This window comes from Labrus bergylta, chromosome 21 (genome assembly GCF_963930695.1).
Source record: "Labrus bergylta chromosome 21, fLabBer1.1, whole genome shotgun sequence".
Lineage (NCBI taxonomy): Eukaryota > Metazoa > Chordata > Actinopteri > Labriformes > Labridae > Labrus > Labrus bergylta.
Window position 1 is genome coordinate 24216997 of NC_089215.1, and position 12048 is coordinate 24229044.

The following is a 12048-nucleotide window of genomic DNA, read 5'->3' on the forward strand; positions in this document are numbered from 1 at the left end:
TTTTTTGAAGTCGAAATTGTTCATGAAAGTTTTCAACCTTTTTGAAGCCGAAATCTTTTCATGAAAATTTTCAACTTTTTTGAAGCAGAAATCTTTTCATGAAAATCTTCAACTTTTTTGAAGCAGAAATCTTTTCATGAAAATTTTCAACTTTTTTGAAGCAGAAATCTTTTCATGAAAATGTTCAACTTTTTTGAAGCCGAAATCTTTTCATGAAAATCTTAAACTTTTTTGAAGTCGAAATCTTTTCATGTAAATTTTCAACTTTTTTGAAGCAGAAATCTTTTCATGAAAATTTTTAACTTTTTTGAAGCCGAAATCTTTTCATGAAAATGTTCCATTTTTTTGAAGCCGAAATACTTCAAGAAAATTTTCAACTTTTTTGAAGTCGAAATCTTTTCATGAAAATGTTAGACTTTTTTGAAGCCGAAATCTTTTCATGAAAATTTTCAACTTTTTGAAACCAAAATCTTTTCATGTAATTTTTCAACTTTTTTGAAGCAGAAATCTTTTCATGAAAATTTTCAACTTTTTGAAGCCCAAATCTTTTCATGAAAATTTTCAACTTTTTTGAAGCAGAAATCTTTTCATGAAAATCTTAGACTTTTTTGAAGTCGAAATCTTTTCATGTAAATTTTCAACTTTTTTGAAGCAGAAATCTTTTCATGAAAATGTTCAACTTTTTTGAAGCCGAAATCTTTTCATGAAAATGTTCCATTTTTTTGAAGCCGAAATACTTCATGAAAATTTTCAACTTTTTTTAAGCCGAAATCTTTTCATGAAAATGTTCAACTTTTTTGAAGCCGAAATCTTTTCATGAAAATTTTCAACTTTTTTGATGCCAAAATAGTTCATGAAAATTTTCAACTTTTTTGAACCCGAAATCTTTTCATGAAAATGTTCAACTTTTTTAAAGCCGAAATAGTTCATGAAAGTTTTTAATTTTTTTGAAGCAGAAATCTTTTCATGAAAATTTTCAAATTTTTTGAAGCAGAAATCTTTTCATGAAAATTTTCAACTTTTTTGAAGCAGAAATCTTTTCATGAAAATTTTCAACTTTTTTGAAGCCGAAATCTTTTCATGAAAATGTTCCATTTTTTTGAAGCCGAAATACTTCATGAAAATTTTCAACTTTTTTGAAGCAGAAATCTTTTCATGTAAATTTTCAACTTTTTTGAAGCAGAAATCTTTTCATGAAAATTTTCAACTTTTTTGAAGCAGAAATCTTTTCATGAAAATTTTCAACTTTTTTGAAGCCGAAATCTTTTCATGAAAATGTTCCATTTTTTTGAAGCCGAAATACTTCATGAAAATGTTCAACTTTTTTGAAGCCGAAATCTTTTCATGAAAATGTTACATTTTTTTGAAGCCGAAATACTTCATGAAAATGTTCAACTTTTTTGAAGCCGAAATCTTTTCATGAAAATTTTCATTTTTTTGAAGCAGAAATCTTTTCATGAAAATTTTCAACTTTTTGAAGCCGAAATCTTTTCATGAAAATTTTCAACTTTTTTGATGCAGAAATCTTTTCATGAAAATTTTCAACTTTTTTGAAGCAGAAATCTTTTCAAGAAAATTTTCAACTTTTTTGAAGCCGAAATCTTTTCATGAAAATTTTCAACTTTTTTGAAGCAGAAATCTTTTCATGAAAATGTTCCATTTTTTTGAAGCCGAAATACTTCATGAAAATTTTCAACTTTTTTGAAGCCGAAATCTTTTCATGAAAATGTTCAACTTTTTTGAAGCCGAAATCTTTTCATGAAAATGTTACATTTTTTTGAAGCCGAAATACTTCATGAAAATTTTCAACTTTTTTGAAGTAGAAATCTTTTCATGAAAATGTTCAACTTTTTTGAAGCCGAAATCTTTTCATGAAATTTTTCAACTTTTTTGATGCCGAAATAGTTCATGAAAATTTTCAACTTTTTTGAACCCGAAATCTTTTCATGAAAATGTTCAACTTTTTTAAAGACGAAATAGTTCATGAAAGTTTTCAACCTTTTTGAAGCAGAAATCTTTTCATGAAAATTTTCAACTTTTTTGAAGCCGAAATCTTTTTATGTAAATTTTCAACTTTTTTGAAGCAGAAATCTTTTCATGAAAATTTTCAACTTTTTTGAAGCAGAAATCTTTTCATGAAAATTTTCAACTTTTTTGAAGCCGAAATCTTTTCATGAAAATGTTCCATTTTTTTGAAGCCGAAATACTTCATGAAAATTTTCAACTTTTTTGAAGCCGAAATCTTTTCATGAAAATGTTCAACTTTTTTGAAGCCGAAATCTTTTCATGAAAATGTTACATTTTTTTGAAGCCGAAATACTTCATGAAAATGTTCAACTTTTTTGAAGCCGAAATCTTTTCATGAAAATGTTCAACTTTTTTGAAGCCGAAATCTTTTCATGAAAATTTTCATTTTTTTGAAGTCTAAATCTTTTCATGAAAATTTTCAACTTTTTGAAGCCGAAATCTTTTCATGAAAATGTTCAACTTTTTTGAAGCCGAAATCTTTTCTTGAAAATGTTCCATTTTTTTGAAGCCGAAATACTTCATGAAAATGTTCAACTTTTTTGAAGCCGAAATCTTTTCATGAAAATGTTCAACTTTTTTGAAGCCGAAATCTTTTCATGAAAATTTTCAACTTTTTGAAACCAAAATCTTTTCATGTAATTTTTCAACTTTTTTGAAGCAGAAATCTTTTCATGAAAATTTTCAACTTTTTGAAGCCGAAATCTTTTCATGAAAATTTTCAACTTTTTTGAAGCAGAAATCTTTTCATGAAAATCTTCGACTTTTTTGAAGTCGAAATACTTGATGAAAATATTCAACTTTTTTGAAGTCTAAATCTTTTCATGAAAATTTTCAACTTTTTTGAAGCCGAAATCTTTTCATGAAAATTAACAACTTTTTTGAAGCAGAAATCTTTTCATGAAAATTTTCAACTTTTTGAAGCCGAAATCTTTTCATGAAAATTTTCAACTTTTTTGAAGAAGAAATCTTTTCATGAAAATGGTCAACTTTTTTGAAGTCGAAATTTTTTCATGAAAATTTTCAACTTTTTGAAGCTGAAATCTTTTCATGAAAATTTACAACTTTTTTAAAGCAGAAATCTTTTCATGAAAATGTTCAACTTTTTTGAAGCCGAAATCTTTTCATGAAAATTTTCAACTTTTTTGAAGCCAAAATCCTGTCATGAAAATTTTCAACTTTTTTGAAGCAGAAATCTTTTCATGAAAATCTTCGACTTTTTTGAAGCCGAAATACTTGATGAAAATATTCAACTTTTTTGAAGCCAAAATCCTGTCATGAAAATTTTCAACTTTTTTGAAGCAGAAATCTTTTCATGAAAATGTTCAACTTTTTTGAAGCCGAAATCTTTTCATGAAAATGTTACATTTTTTTGAAGCCGAAATACTTCATGAAAATTTTCAACTTTTTTTAAGCCGAAATCTTTTCATGAAAATGTTCAACTTTTTTGAAGCCGAAATCTTTTCATGAAAATTTTCAACTTTTTGAAGCCGAAATCTTTTCATGAAAATTTTCAACTTTTTTGAAGTAGAAATCTTTTCATGAAAATGTTCAACTTTTTTGAAGCCGAAATCTTTTCATGAAATTTTTCAACTTTTTTGATGCCGAAATAGTTCATGAAAATTTTCAACTTTTTTGAACCCGAAATCTTTTCATGAAAATGTTCAACTTTTTTAAAGCCGAAATAGTTCTTGAAAGTTTTCAACCTTTTTGAAGCAGAAATCTTTTCATGAAAATTTTCAACTTTTTTGAAGCCGAAATCTTTTCATGTAAATTTTCAACTTTTTTGAAGCAGAAATCTTTTCATGAAAATTTTCAACTTTTTTGAAGCAGAAATCTTTTCATGAAAATTTTCAACTTTTTTGAAGCCGAAATCTTTTCATGAAAATGTTCCATTTTTTTGAAGCCGAAATACTTCATGAAAATTTTCAACTTTTTTGAAGCCGAAATCTTTTCATGAAAATTTTGAACTTTTTGAAGCCGAAATCTTTTCATGAAAATTTTCAACTTTTTTGAAGCAGAAATCTTTTCAAGAAAATTTTCAACTTTTTTGAAGCCGAAATCTTTTCATGAAAATTTTCAACTTTTTTGAAGCAGAAATCTTTTCATGAAAATGTTCCATTTTTTTGAAGCCGAAATACTTCATGAAAATTTTCAACTTTTTTGAAGCCGAAATCTTTTCATGAAAATGTTCAACTTTTTTGAAGCCGAAATCTTTTCATGAAAATGTTACATTTTTTTGAAGCCGAAATACTTCATGAAAATTTTCAACTTTTTTGAAGCCGAAATCTTTTCATGAAAATGTTCAACTTTTTTGAAGCCGAAATCTTTTCATGAAAATTTTCATTTTTTTGAAGCAGAAATCTTTTCATGAAAATTTTCATTTTTTTGAAGCAGAAATCTTTTCATGAAAATTTTCAACTTTTTGAAGCCAAAATCTTTTCATGAAAATTTTCAACTTTTTTGAAGCCGAAATCTTTTCATGAAAATGTTCCATTTTTTTGAAGCCGAAATAATTCATGAAAATTTTCAACTTTTTTGAAGCCGAAATCTTTTCATGAAAATGTTCAACTTTTTTGAAGCCGAAATCTTTTCATGAAAATGTTACATTTTTTTGAAGCCGAAATACTTCATGAAAATGTTCAACTTTTTTGAAGCCGAAATCTTTTCATGAAAATGTTCAACTTTTTTGAAGCCGAAATCTTTTCATGAAAATTTTCATTTTTTTGAAGCAGAAATCTTTTCATGAAAATTTTCAACTTTTTGAAGCCGAAATCTTTTCATGAAAATGTTCAACTTTTTTGAAGCCGAAATCTTTTCATGAAAATTTTCAACTTTTTGAAACCAAAATCTTTTCATGTAATTTTTCAACTTTTTTGAAGTAGAAATCTTTTCATGAAAATTTTCAACTTTTTGAAGCCGAAATCTTTTCATGAAAATTTTCAACTTTTTTGAAGCAGAAATCTTTTCATGAAAATCTTCGACTTTTTTGAAGTCGAAATACTTGATGAAAATATTCAACTTTTTTGAAGTCTAAATCTTTTCATGAAAATTTTCAACTTTTTTGAAGCCGAAATACTTGATGAAAATTTTCAACTTTTTGAAGCCGAAATCTTTTCATGAAAATGTTCAACTTTTTTGAAGAAGAAATCTTTTCATGAAAATGGTCAACTTTTTTGAAGTCGACATTTTTTCATGAAAATTTTCAACTTTTTGAAGCTGAAATCTTTTCATGAAAATTTACAACTTTTTTAAAGCAGAAATCTTTTCATGAAAATCTTAGACTTTTTTGAAGTCGAAATCTTTTCATGTAAATTTTCAACTTTTTTGAAGCAGAAATCTTTTCATTAAAATGTTCAACTTTTTTGAAGCCGAAATCTTTTCATGAAAATTTTCAACTTTTTTGAAGCCAAAATTCTGTCATGAAAATTTTCAACTTTTTTGAAGCAGAAATCTTTTCATGAAAATCTTCGACTTTTTTGAAGCCGAAATACTTGATGAAAATATTCAACTTTTTTGAAGTCTAAATCTTTTCATGAAAATTTTCAACTTTTTTGAAGCCGAAATCTTTTCATGAAAATTTTCAACTTTTTTGAAGCCAAAATCCTGTCATGAAAATTTTCAACTTTTTTGAAGCAGAAATCTTTTCATGAAAATCTTCGACTTTTTTGAAGTCGAAATACTTGATGAAAATATTAAACTTTTTTGAAGTCTAAATCTTTTCATGAAAATTTTCAACTTTTTTGAAGCCGAAATCTTTTCATGAAAATTTTCAACCTTTTCGAAGCCGAAATACTTTCATGAAAATTTTCAACTTTTTTGAAGCCGAAATCTTTTCATGAAAATTTTCATTTTTTTGAAGCAGAAATCTTTTCATGAAAATTTTCAACTTTTTGAAGCCAAAATCTTTTCATGAAAATTTTCAACTTTTTTGAAGCCGAAATCTTTTCATGAAAATGTTCCATTTTTTTGAAGCCGAAATACTTCATGAAAATTTTCAACTTTTTTGAAGCCGAAATCTTTTCATGAAAATGTTCAACTTTTTTGAAGCCGAAATCTTTTCATGAAAATGTTACATTTTTTTGAAGCCGAAATACTTCATGAAAATGTTCAACTTTTTTGAAGCCGAAATCTTTTCATGAAAATGTTCAACTTTTTTGAAGCCGAAATCTTTTCATGAAAATTTTCATTTTTTTGAAGCAGAAATCTTTTCATGAAAATTTTCAACTTTTTGAAGCCGAAATCTTTTCATGAAAATGTTCAACTTTTTTGAAGCCGAAATTTTTTCATGAAAATTTTCAACTTTTTGAAACCAAAATCTTTTCATGTAATTTTTCAACTTTTTTGAAGTAGAAATCTTTTCATGAAAATTTTCAACTTTTTGAAGCCGAAATCTTTTCATGAAAATTTTCAACTTTTTTGAAGCAGAAATCTTTTCATGAAAATCTTCGACTTTTTTGAAGTCGAAATACTTGATGAAAATATTCAACTTTTTTGAAGTCTAAATCTTTTCATGAAAATTTTCAACTTTTTTGAAGCCGAAATACTTGATGAAAATTTTCAACTTTTTGAAGCCGAAATCTTTTAATGAAAATTTTCAACTTTTTTGAAGAAGAAATCTTTTCATGAAAATGGTCAACTTTTTTGAAGTCGACATTTTTTCATGAAAATTTTCAACTTTTTGAAGCTGAAATCTTTTCATGAAAATTTACAACTTTTTTAAAGCAGAAATCTTTTCATGAAAATTTTCAACTTTTTTGAAGCCAAAATCCTGTCATGAAAATTTTCAACTTTTTTGAAGCAGAAATCTTTTCATGAAAATCTTCGACTTTTTTGAAGCCGAAATACTTGATGAAAATATTCAACTTTTTTGAAGTCTAAATCTTTTCATGAAAATTTTCAACTTTTTTGAAGCCGAAATCTTTTCATGAAAATTTTCAACTTTTTTGAAGCCAAAATCCTGTCATGAAAATTTTCAACTTTTTTGAAGCAGAAATCTTTTCATGAAAATCTTCGACTTTTTTGAAGTCGAAATACTTGATGAAAATATTAAACTTTTTTGAAGTCTAAATCTTTTCATGAAAATTTTCAACTTTTTTGAAGCCGAAATCTTTTCATGAAAGTTTTCAACCTTTTCGAAGCCGAAATACTTTCATGAAAATTTTCAACTTTTTTGAAGCCGAAATCTTTTCATGAAAATGTTCAACTTTTTTGAAGCCGAGATCTTTTCATGAAAATTTCAACTTTTTGAAACCAAAATCTTTTCATGAAAGTTTTCAACTTTTTTGAAGCAGAAATCTTTTCATGAAAATGTTCAACTTTTTTGAAGCCGAAATCTTTTCATGAAAATGTTTAACTTTTTTGAAGCCGAAATCTTTTCATGAAAATGTAACATTTTTTTGAAGCCGAAATACTTCATGAAAATGTTCAACTTTTTTGAAACCAAAATCTTTTCATGAAAATTTTCAACTTTTTTGAAGCAGAAATCTTTTCATGAAAATGGTCAACTTTTTTGAAGCGGAAATCTTTTCATGAAAATTTTCAACTTTTTGAAACCAAAATCTTTTCATGTAATTTTTCAACTTTTTTGAAGCAGATATCTTTTCATGAAAATGTTCAACTTTTTTGAAGCCGAAATCTTTTCATGAAAATTTTCAACTTTTTTGAAGCAGAAATCTTTTCATGAAAATCTTCGACTTTTTTGAAGCCGAAATACTTGATGAAAATATTCAACTTTTTTGAAGTCTAAATCTTTTCATGAAAATGTTCCATTTTTTTGAAGCCGAAATACTTCATGAAAATTTTCATCTTTTTGAAACCAAAATCTTTTCATGAAAATTTTCAACTTTTTTGAAGCCGAAATCTTTTCATGAAAATGTTCCATTTTTTTGAAGCCGAAATACTTCATGAAAATTTTCAACTTTTTTGAAGCAGAAATCTTTTCATGAAAATCTTATACTTTTTTGAAGTCGAAATCTTTTCATGAAAATTTTCAACTTTTTTGAAGCAGAAATCTTTTCATGAAAATCTTCAACTTTTTTGAAGCCGAAATCTTTTCATGAAAATTTTCAACTTTTTTGAAGCCGAAATACTTCATGAAAATCTTCAACTTTTTTGAAGCCGAAATCTTTTCATGAAAATTTTCAACTTTTTTGAAGCAGAAATCTTTTCATGAAATTCTTCGACTTTTTTGAAGCCGAAAGAGTTCATGAAAGTTTTCAACCTTTTCGAAGCCGAAATACTTTCATGAAAATTTTCAACTTTTTTGAAGCCGAAATCTTTTCATGAAAATGTTCAACTTTTTTGAAGCCGAGATCTTTTCATGAAAATTTTCAACTTTTTGAAACCAAAATCTTTTCATGAAAATTTTCAACTTTTTTGAAGCAGAAATCTTTTCATGAAAATGTTCAACTTTTTTGAAGCCGAAATCTTTTCATGAAAATGTTTAACTTTTTTGAAGCCGAAATCTTTTCATGAAAATGTAACATTTTTTTGAAGCCGAAATACTTCATGAAAATTTTCAACTTTTTTGAAACCAAAATCTTTTCATGAAAATGTTCAACTTTTTTGAAGCAGAAATCTTTTCATGAAAATGGTCAACTTTTTTGAAGCGGAAATCTTTTCATGAAAATTTTCAACTTTTTGAAACCAAAATCTTTTCATGTAATTTTTCAACTTTTTTGAAGCAGATATCTTTTCATGAAAATGTTCAACTTTTTTGAAGCCGAAATCTTTTCATGAAAATTTTCAACTTTTTTGAAGAAGAAATCTTTTCATGAAAATGGTCAACTTTTTTGAAGTCGAAATTTTTTCATGAAAATTTTCAACTTTTTCAAGCCGAAATCTTTTCATGAAAATTTACAACTTTTTTAAAGCAGAAATCTTTTCATGAAAATCTTAGACTTTTTTGAAGTCGAAATCTTTTCATGTAAATTTTCAACTTTTTTGAAGCAGAAATCTTTTCATTGAAATGTTCAACTTTTTTGAAGCCGAAATCTTTTCATGAAAATTTTCAACTTTTTTGAAGCCAAAATCCTGTCATGAAAATTTTCAACTTTTTTGAAGCAGAAATCTTTTCATGAAAATCTTCGACTTTTTTGAAGCCGAAATACTTGATGAAAATATTCAACTTTTTTGAAGTCTAAATCTTTTCATGAAAATTTTCAACTTTTTTGAAGCCGAAATCTTTTCATGAAAATTTTCAACTTTTTTGAAGCCAAAATCCTGTCATGAAAATTTTCAACTTTTTTGAAGCAGAAATCTTTTCATGAAAATCTTCGACTTTTTTGAAGTCGAAATACTTGATGAAAATATTAAACTTTTTTGAAGTCTAAATCTTTTCATGAAAATTTTCAACTTTTTTGAAGCCGAAATCTTTTCATGAAAGTTTTCAACCTTTTCGAAGCCGAAATACTTTCATGAAAATTTTCAACTTTTTTGAAGCCGAAATCTTTTCATGAAAATGTTCAACTTTTTTGAAGCCGAGATCTTTTCATGAAAATTTTCAACTTTTTGAAACCAAAATCTTTTCATGAAAATTTTCAACTTTTTTGAAGCAGAAATCTTTTCATGAAAATGTTCAACTTTTTTGAAGCCGAAATCTTTTCATGAAAATGTTTAACTTTTTTGAAGCCGAAATCTTTTCATGAAAATGTAACATTTTTTTGAAGCCGAAATACTTCATGAAAATGTTCAACTTTTTTGAAACCAAAATCTTTTCATGAAAATTTTCAACTTTTTTGAAGCAGAAATCTTTTCATGAAAATGGTCTACTTTTTTGAAGCGGAAATCTTTTCATGAAAATTTTCAACTTTTTGAAACCAAAATCTTTTCATGTAATTTTTCAACTTTTTTGAAGCAGATATCTTTTCATGAAAATGTTCAACTTTTTTGAAGCCGAAATCTTTTCATGAAAATTTTCAACTTTTTTGAAGCAGAAATCTTTTCATGAAAATCTTCGACTTTTTTGAAGCCGAAATACTTGATGAAAATATTCAACTTTTTTGAAGTCTAAATCTTTTCATGAAAATGTTCCATTTTTTTGAAGCCGAAATACTTCATGAAAATTTTCATCTTTTTGAAACCAAAATCTTTTCATGAAAATTTTCAACTTTTTTGAAGCCGAAATCTTTTCATGAAAATGTTCCATTTTTTTGAAGCCGAAATACTTCATGAAAATTTTCAACTTTTTTGAAGCAGAAATCTTTTCATGAAAATCTTAGACTTTTTTGAAGTCGAAATCTTTTCATGAAAATTTTCAACTTTTTTGAAGCAGAAATCTTTTCATGAAAATCTTCAACTTTTTTGAAGCCGAAATCTTTTCATGAAAATGTTCAACTTTTTTGAAGCCGAAATACTTCATGAAAATTTTCAACTTTTTTGAAGCCGAAATCTCTTCATGAAAATCTTCAACTTTTTTGAAGCCGAAATCTTTTCATGAAAATTTTCAACTTTTTTGAAGCAGAAATCTTTTCATGAAATTCTTCGACTTTTTTGAAGCCGAAAGAGTTCATGAAAGTTTTCAACCTTTTCGAAGCCGAAATACTTTCATGAAAATTTTCAACTTTTTTGAAGCCGAAATCTTTTTATGAAAATGTTCAACTTTTTTGAAGCCGAGATCTTTTCATGAAAATTTTCAACTTTTTGAAACCAAAATCTTTTCATGAAAATTTTCAACTTTTTTGAAGCAGAAATCTTTTCATGAAAATGTTCAACTTTTTTGAAGCCGAAATCTTTTCATGAAAATTTTGAACTTTTTGAAGCCGAAATCTTTTCATGAAAATTTTCAACTTTTTTGAAGCAGAAATCTTTTCAAGAAAATTTTCAACTTTTTTGAAGCCGAAATCTTTTCATGAAAATTTTCAACTTTTTTGAAGCAGAAATCTTTTCATGAAAATGTTCCATTTTTTTGAAGCCGAAATACTTCATGAAAATTTTCAACTTTTTTGAAGCCGAAATCTTTTCATGAAAATGTTCAACTTTTTTGAAGCCGAAATCTTTTCATGAAAATGTTACATTTTTTTGAAGCCGAAATACTTCATGAAAATTTTCAACTTTTTTTAAGCCGAAATCTTTTCATGAAAATGTTCAACTTTTTTGAAGCCGAAATCTTTTCATGAAAATTTTCAACTTTTTGAAGCCGAAATCTTTTCATGAAAATTTTCAACTTTTTTGAAGTAGAAATCTTTTCATGAAAATGTTCAACTTTTTTGAAGCCGAAATCTTTTCATGAAATTTTTCAACTTTTTTGATGCCGAAATAGTTCATGAAAATTTTCAACTTTTTTGAACCCGAAATCTTTTCATGAAAATGTTCAACTTTTTTAAAGCCGAAATAGTTCATGAAAGTTTTCAACCTTTTTGAAGCAGAAATCTTTTCATGAAAATTTTCAACTTTTTTGAAGCCGAAATCTTTTCATGTAAATTTTCAACTTTTTTGAAGCAGAAATCTTTTCATGAAAATTTTCAACTTTTTTGAAGCAGAAATCTTTTCATGAAAATTTTCAACTTTTTTGAAGCCGAAATCTTTTCATGAAAATGTTCCATTTTTTTGAAGCCGAAATACTTCATGAAAATTTTCAACTTTTTTGAAGCCGAAATCTTTTCATGAAAATGTTCAACTTTTTTGAAGCCGAAATCTTTTCATGAAAATGTTACATTTTTTTGAAGCCGAAATACTTCATGAAAATTTTCAACTTTTTTGAAGCCGAAATCTTTTCATGAAAATGTTCAACTTTTTTGAAGCCGAAATCTTTTCATGAAAATTTTCATTTTTTTGAAGCAGAAATCTTTTCATGAAAATTTTCAACTTTTTGAAGCCGAAATCTTTTCATGAAAATTTTCAACTTTTTGAAACCAAAATCTTTTCATGTAATTTTTCAACTTTTTTGAAGCAGAAATCTTTTCATGAAAATTTTCAACTTTTTGAAGCCGAAATCTTTTCATGAAAATTTTCAACTTTTTTGAAGCAGAAATCTTTTCATGAAAATCTTCGACTTTTTTGAAGTCGAAATACTTGATGAAA